Raw genomic sequence first — 8,914 nt, forward strand, 5'->3', positions numbered from 1 at the left:
ATTACAAAATAATAAGTGTTACAAAGAAATAAATATTGCAAAATATATGTTCACATATATTTTGGTCTATGAGGCCAAGATGAAACTGACCTTTTTAGGAATCTCAAAATGTTCTAGAGGAGGTTAGGTGTGTCAACCAAATTTGCTGCATTGGTGGGATAAACAAACCCAAGCCCTAGTGTGACAGTCATCATTTTTAATTCTCAGTGAGACAAAATGTTGGGTCACAAGGAGCTTTGTAGCCTGATACCAGGGTGTGCTAGCTCTTGTAGGGGAAGGTAAAATGGTTGCACAATCAAAGAGGAAGAGGTATCATGTAACAAGTTTTGGATGTCAGAGTCTTGTGACTGCAGGTAAACTAGTTCATTTAAATTGAGTGGGGAAGAAATAGCATGAATACATGACCTATAGTCAGTCGTGACATTGTTGACTCCTTTAATGTAGTGGATTTCTGTGGTGTGTCAGCAGATAAGGTTCATGTGCTGGAAACAGTGTGGTGGGAAGTCAGCTGCAGTGTTATGGAACACATCTGCCATTGGTCAGAGATTGGTGAATATCATTACGTCTCCCTTTCTTCTGTCCTTAAGTAAGCAACAGATGGCCTCATACATCATTAACACTTCTCTAGCAAAGGCTGATGAGTTGCATTGCAAGGAGGAAAGTTTTTTGAGAAAAGAAGAAGTGTGCTGGCTGTGAGGTGTCACCAACATGTAGTTGCAAAACAGTGCCAATCAAAAATTCACTCATGTTGTGATGGAGATGCAACCACTGTAAATTGGGTGCACAAGGGTGACAGTGTTTGTATGAGCTATCTTGGGGTCACTAAACACACACCTCATACCTTCAGACCATTGCACCTTGCACACCAGAAGTGTTTTTACCTCCCAGGACATCTGTCAGGGAGGCCTGGAGAGCAAGAGCATTAGGAATATGACAATGTAAAAAGTTAACCATGTGAAGAAACCACCTGAGGTCATGGCAAGTTTCAGGTAGAGGCAGTTCATTAATGAGAGCTAAGTAGTTTGACATCAGACAGACACCTATGGAACTGACAGTCAGGCCGAGGCAGATACACTATGGCTGTGAGGGGGATTTGTCTGCTATGTATTTGTCATGTTAGATGTTTCATGTGGCATTCTCAGGGGAACAAGACAAGCATTCAGTGATAATTACACATGCCTTGGCATATTTTGGAGGGGATGGAGGGGATCAAAATCAAGTCACTCATCAAGTCTGTGTGATCATGTAGGTGGATTATTAGGTACATGAATCTGGCATCATTTTTGTGGATGCCATGTACGTCCAGGATATTGCTGACAAACATGAACCATATTTTTGGATTGTTTTTAAGTAACTGACATAGCTTGAGGAAATGTCTGATGTTGTATTGTGAGCGGACCCAGTGTAGAGCAGGGCAGGGTGGAGTGACTGGCCGTTGCAGCAATGTGTCAGAAGTGCCCAGAACACATCCGTAGTGCAGTAATGGTGTCAAAATTGTGGCTTGTCATGGTTGATCTCTACACTATTGTCTGAGGTAAGTGCCACTCATACTATTCAGTAGAGGCAAAGAAGATGAGGATATCATTTACGCAAATGTAGCAAAAAAGTAAGAAAAACAGTACAGCTTTGGTAAACCAAGCTTTCTGACAATCAATAACACTAATGAACTCTGTGTCATGGAGCTGCTGCACAAAGTCCTAAATGTGAAGGACTGGACACTTGTCCATAACATTACATGCATTAAGCTTGCAAAAGTCTCTGCAGAACCTAAAGGAACCAGGTGAATGAGTAATGACCAACTCCTGTCAGATGGGTGCACAATACCTGCACCTAAGAGTTGTTGCATGGCAGCCTTCACGTGACAAAATTTTTTTGCTTTAAGATGCCTAGCTTTATAATAGACAGGAGGACCTGCCGTCATGGGTAATCTGTGGCAGGTACCGCCAGATATCACACCAGTGAGGGTCTTTGTAGTACTTGGGAGCACTGTACATATAGCTTCATATGAAACATTGATAGTTTGTGAGTCACTGACCTGAAGTATCTGCAGCAAAGACTGTGATATGGACACAGCAGACACACAGTTGGAACCCTTGACAGGAGATGGCTATACAGTGGTGAGGTCACCGACTGTGCAGAAAGCATGTGCCAGATTGGCTGACACATCGAGAATCAGCTGATAGAGGTTGTTGTTGTTGATACCAGAAGTGTCAATGTCTTGGCACTTAGTCATGAGCTCTGTCAGTGAGTTGATGAGATTAGCTGTCAGGTGCGAGAAGTGGGAGCTAGTGCAAACCAGGGGGGTCACACTGAACCACAGATGCGGGAGGGCAAGGGGTGAGGGAGGTGGGATGCATGTGCCCAACGCATGGAGGAGTAAGACAGCAGAACATAGGTTGGGAGAGAGACAAAACTGTTTACAAAAAATGATCTTAAGTAGAGGGCCCTCCACACCAGTGATGTGGAAGGTCCAAGAGAAATGAAGATCCAGCATTAGCTGAAGCCAAAGATTGGTGGCACCATGGATGGTGATATCAGGGGTGTTAGCCACTCAAAGAACTATTGACACTGGGAGAAAGCTCAGAGGAGTGAAGGATAGAGAGATGACACTCACTCAAATCTGCACCCACATCAATGAGGAACACTATATTATTTGCTCAATCAAGCGCATAAAGTCTGTTGGTGGAAAGAGGCACTGAGGATGATGACTTGACTCTGGAGATAGTGTCCTGTTGTAGCAACATGGGATGAGGTGCCACAACTGGCCTGCATGGTGAGTTTGGGTTCCACATGCACATAAGTTGACAGTTTCTTGCAGCATTGCTGAATGTCATGTGAAACCAGTGTTGTGGGTAGACAGTTTGTGGGGCAAGGTGGGTGTCACCCACATCATCTGTCACATCATGCTGGTGACTAGCAATAGCAGAGTGTGTGTCATCAACTGGAGTAGATGGGGAAGCAGGAGCCGGTAGTGCCAAGGGCTGGCCTCCAGATGACAACAAGATGCTGTGTGGCATTGCACAAGACCTTGCATGACCTTTGACATATGAGCATGGAGGAGGGTGGTGGTTGGAGCACTGCCACAAACCTTGCCTGTCTGAGAGTGATTTGTTGCAGGCAGGAGTTGACAGTGGTGAATGATGTGATCAGCATGATCAGTGAGCCAGAGTCGAGCATCTAATAGCTCCGTGGTATGTGATAGTAGCTGCAGCTGGATTTCATAAGGCAGTTTGATGATCCCTAATGTTTATAGAACAACATCAGGCATCACATCCAGATCCACAAGAGCATGTTAATCTCTACTAGAGCTGTGAAGGGGATTTGTCTGCTATGTATTTGTCATGGTAGATGTATCTTGTGGCATCTCAGGGGAGCAAGACAAGCATTCACTGATAATTACACATGCCTTGGCATATTTTGGAGGGGATGGGGGGTCAAAATCAAGTCACTCATCAAGTTTGTGTGATCATGTAGGTGGATTATTAGGTACATGAATCTGGCATCATTTTTGTGGATGTCATGTATGTCCAGGATATTAGTGACCAACATGAACCATATTTTTGGATTGTTTTTAAGTAACTGACATGGCTTGGGGAAAAGTCTGATGTTATATTATGAGGGGACCCAGTGTAGAGCAGGGCAGGGTGGAGTGACTGGCTGTTGCAGCAATGTGTCAGAAGTGCCCAGAACAAATCAGTAGTGCAGTAATGGTGTGCTGAGTGAAGTGTCACCTGAGGTTTTGCTGAAGGTGTGAGCCAAGAGATGACTGCACAAGGAACATGCATGGCAGACTTCAGACATGACTGGCATGAACAGAACAGCCATAACCATTGAGAAGCAAGTCAAATCATTCAGCTGCAGTCAGTCTTGAAACAAAATGAGGCAATATGGTTCCCCTACAAAACACAATTCTCTTGCCAATTGTGACAGGATAATCAAAGGAGGGGAAGGACTCACTGGTGCTGCCAAAAATGCACTATGTTGATGTTTAAACAACACTTGTTCCTGAGGTGAAATCTTCACGGGATCATAGCTGCTGATGGAAGCTATGGCTTATGGTTATGGCATGGCGTGATGTTATTGCCATGATGACACTGTCCCACTCAGCTTATATACATTTCAACATGTCTTGTGACAGGGCTTCATGATGCTGAGCCAATAATTGCACACTTGAAAATGGCTGTGAAATGTGAGTGATGTCTGAAGTAACAGGCACCAACAGAACATGTGCAGAAAATTGATCCATTGTCTGGCACTGTTTATCACTGTCACATGTAAAAATAATGATGTGAAGTGGCAGAACTGGGATCACCGCTGTGGGAAATCAAGTCCTATACTCCCTGGAGAACATAATGATTCACCACTTGATTATAAGATTGAGGTTTCATTTCACAATACACTGATGCAAAAGATAAAACAACAGCACATAAGCACAGGCTGGAGATAACTAGCATCCAGTCAAGCTCCAGAGACTGTCAGTAGTGTAACTATTGATAATCATGACAAACCTTAGGCGCTTCCCAGAATCTCTCCCATAAATCCATTTCCCTCCTCACCCTCATGACACCCTGCACACCCACCTTCTACATGCTCCCCAAAATCCACAAATCCAACAATCCTGGATGTCTCATTCTCAGTGGTTATTGTGCCTCCACTGAAAGAATTTGAAAGAATTTTGCCCCTCATTGACCAACACTTCCAACCAATTACCCAAAGTCCAGCCTCCCACGTCAAAGAAAACCAACAACTTCCTTCACCGACACTCTACCATACGCACCCCTTTACCTCCTGGATCCTTACTTGCCACTGTTGATGCCACTCCCTATACATTGGTATCCCTCATGCCCAGGGTCTTGCCACTATTGAACACTACCTCTCTCAATGTATTTCAAACTCCAAACCCACTACATCATTCCTCATACATCTTGCTTATTTTATGCTAACATACACTACTCCCCTTTGAAGGGAAGGTATACAAACACATCTGTGGCACAGCCATGGGCACCTGAATAACACCCTCCTATACCAACCTGTTTATGGATCATCTAAAGGATACCTGCCTAACCCCCAAAGTGCCAAACCCCTGCTGTGGTTCAGGTTCATTTATGATACCTTCATTATCTGAACTCAGAGCCAATACATCCTATCCTCATTTCTTCACAACCTCAACACCTCTCCCACCACTTCACCTAGTCTTCCTTAGCCAAGCATGCCACCTTTCCAGATGTTGACCTCCTCCTCTCTGATTGCTCCATCCACACTTCTGACCACATTAAATCCACCATCCATCAAAAGTACCTTCATTTCAGCAGCTGCCACCTTTCCACACCAAAAAATCCCTCACACACAGCTTGGTCACCCATGGATGGTGTATCTACAGTGACAAAAACCCTTTACCCAGTATGCTGAATGTCTCGCGAAGGCCTTCACAAGTAGGCACTGTCCCCTACACCTAGTCCACAAACAGATCTCCCATACTACATCCACACACACACACTCAATCCTGCCACCACCTCCAAAAACCAACTGCAAAGCAGTGGCCTCTTTATCACTCAATAACACCCTGAACTAGAACAACTGAACCACATCCTTCATCAGGACAGATGGGAGTTATTCTTGCAACACAATTTTCACTCTCAAAAGTTATCTCAGCCTATGATAACCTACTGGCCCCACACCTGCCCTCTCTGTCCTGTAAACTCCTCCAAATTCACGTCCCTTCACTCTCATTGTGCTTGCTCTCTGCCAATGCACCCACCAGTCTGTTCCCTCTCTGCTCTTCTCCTTTTCTGCCATAGGTGGCTTTAGAAATGAATAAGTAGATAAAACATGTGTCCACAGTTGCTGCACCTAATTGTAGGTGACGAATATGGTTGTATTTATTGTCAGTTTCTCCTTTGCTGACTTCCCCCCTCCTGTATCATGCAGTCATGTTCACAGTAACCGACTGCAGTTGAGATAGTCAAGTTGTAATGTAGCAGAATGGGAAAATATATAACATACTGATTGATACCAAGCATTTTGAAGACCATGATGCTATTACATGATATGTATGTGTTGTTACACACATGCAGAACTTCCAGTTGTGTTGTATTATGCTTAACCATATCTATGAAAATTCATTAACTTATGACGAAATTATGTGCATAATATAAAATCCATTTGCCTTATAGTAACATTGTTCTGTAAACTCAAAATATGTTAGACCAAATGTAAATACACACTGAGAAAATTATTTGTAAGAAATGGATATGAAAATCGTAGTAATAATGATAGAACTCAATATAAAGACACCAAAATCATGTTAGTGTTAAAAGTCATTGTATAATTATAAAGTAATTAAAGGATGTAGTTGATCAACCATTAACAGCAAATATTTCATGCTATTTTGGTATGAAAACTGATTTATTTCACAATACTAATTACATCAAACTTCTTGCCAATATTTTTTGAACTAGACTTTGTAGTCAGTCTCATGAAGTTTTGGTTTTAATTTTTAAGCTTAATTATGTACAGTTCAAACAACACATAGAAAGGTTTCGTAATTGTTGCATGTTATATTAGCACCAGCACTGGTAGCCACAGCTGCTCCGTTAGTCTTGCAACACTCTTAGATCAGGCTTACATCAATCCTGAATGAGATTTTGTCACAATAGATTTATGTATGTTTTTGTAGAAATAAATAGGTGAAAGATAAATTCTAATGTGTCAGATATGTCACTTAATAATCAGTGTACCACAAAAACTGTCTTGATAATGGTATGTGTTGATACGGGGCATGTTTCAAAATGTAAAATAAGTTTAGTTCTGAAGAGCTACACAACCCATTCACTGATAAGCTGATATGAAAGCTAAGTATCCAAGACTGTTCCCAGAAGCATAAAAACATTTTAAAGTCCTGAATAATTTAATCATCTTCCAGAGCATTTCAAGTATTAAGATTAATGTTTGTGTTCTTCAGGTTTGTTTTGAGCTGTCCTTGTAGTTATTTATAGAGGAATCACAATTTCTTTTGCTACAGTCAGCTCGCTATTTACAGGATTTACTAGGCAATTTCATTACCATTCCTTAAAATGTTTGTGGGTATGAAAAATCCAAAAGAAAAAAATAAAAGCAAGTTATAACATCAATTTAACTATAGAACTTACAAACCATAATAACTCTCAAATCAACAAGCTTAGAATTGTTCTTTCAGTGTAAACATGAAAATTATCTGCCGAAAATGAGCGCTGGTTAACAGAAGCTTACATAGTGTTAAACAAAAATCAAAGGCAGATGGTCTGAGGAAGAGCAGCAAGTAGATGATTGGATCAAGTGCAGTCTACCTTTTCATGTTATATTAAGAAGAGCTGAAGATTGCTGTTGATGTAGATGTCTAGTCAAAGATTCAATTACTTAAGAAATGAGTGAAGACATGAGGTCACAACACTAGCAGTGAGTTAACCAACTAATGATGGTGAATAATTTTAAGGTAACTAGCAGTTTTTGAAAGAAGTGGAACTACTGTTGGCACCTGTGTTCTTGTTGATGCCTCAATTATTTAAATAAAGGAAGCATGTTTGAGAGTTGCTCTGCAGAGCTAAACAATCTGACCTTTTCATATATTCCATACCACCAAAAACTGCTGTAAAACTTTATAGCAGTTTCAATTTTTTTGCTATCTGTGGCAGATGATTGAAGCTTGAAGTGGGATTACTTTCTGTTCCTATTGTTTCTCATTTAAAAACCTGCTTCAGTGGATTACACAAAAATTTAATTAAAACCACTGGTGTGCCAGTACGGAACTTCTTGTCTGCTCAGGTGTAATCCATAAAATCTTAAAATTGTGTTCCATGGCTTTGATAAAAGGCAGAAACTAATATGAACTTTTGACCTACTTAACATAGCAGTCTGCCAGATGTGATGAAAAGTAAAAACTTTTGGTGGTTTTTCATAAAAAGGTGTGAAAAATGTTAAGTGATTTAAAAACAATTACCTTCAGAAATAAGTGTTACAAAACTATTCTTAGCTACATTCCAATGTCTTCTAGAAACTTTCAAAAGGAAAAAAAATGTATTGTGATGACAGCACTTTAACTTAAATGTGTTAATGTAGAGCAGTAATACAGCAAAATTTCATGAATTAATTTTGAAATCTGATTTCATGCTACATTTTTAAGGTAATTGGGGAAGCAGCAGGTCAGTGACATATGTTGATAACATTATTAAAAATTATCAATCAAAATGCGATATTTCTGATCATTCAGCTCTTACTACTGTGGGTCCAAAAGCGAATAAAGTAAAGTATAGAACATAAAACCTATATTTCAGAAAACAATTATTTTGTTTTCTCAGCAATGAACTGAGTATTTTAAGCTGGCCCGTAGACAATTACAGCTCAAGCACCAGACACTATGATAAGGTCTTAAATTGTTTTTTAAATACCTTCGTGAAACTGTCCTCCCAAGGCTTGACAAAAGAAAGTAAACAGTAAAGCAAAGTGGATTACAGCAGAAATGAGAATCTCTACTGCTAAGGAGACTACTCACCAAACAGTAAAATCTTTGAGTCATTGACAGGGACATAAAAAAGAATGAAAACTTGCCAGCTCTCAGACAGATCCTTTACTTTAATGTGCTATAGAACACATACATATGCCTGCAAGTACAGTTGATTGTTCAGTTGGCATCAGTTGGCACAAAGTAGCTCTACAAGTATAGGTGTGTGTGTGTGTGTGTGTGTGTGTGTGTGTGTGTGTGTGTGTGTGTGTGTGTGTGGATTGTTAAAAGATGATTTATGATTCATCCAAGAGCTAACAAGGTTTCATTCTTTTTTGTGTGCTTATTGATGACTCAACATTTCTACTATTTAGTGAGTGGTCACCTTTACTCCTAAATTATTTACATTCCACCACAACTTTCCTCACTACATTAATC

This window comes from Schistocerca cancellata, chromosome 2, assembly GCF_023864275.1.
Source record: "Schistocerca cancellata isolate TAMUIC-IGC-003103 chromosome 2, iqSchCanc2.1, whole genome shotgun sequence".
Lineage (NCBI taxonomy): Eukaryota > Metazoa > Arthropoda > Insecta > Orthoptera > Acrididae > Schistocerca > Schistocerca cancellata.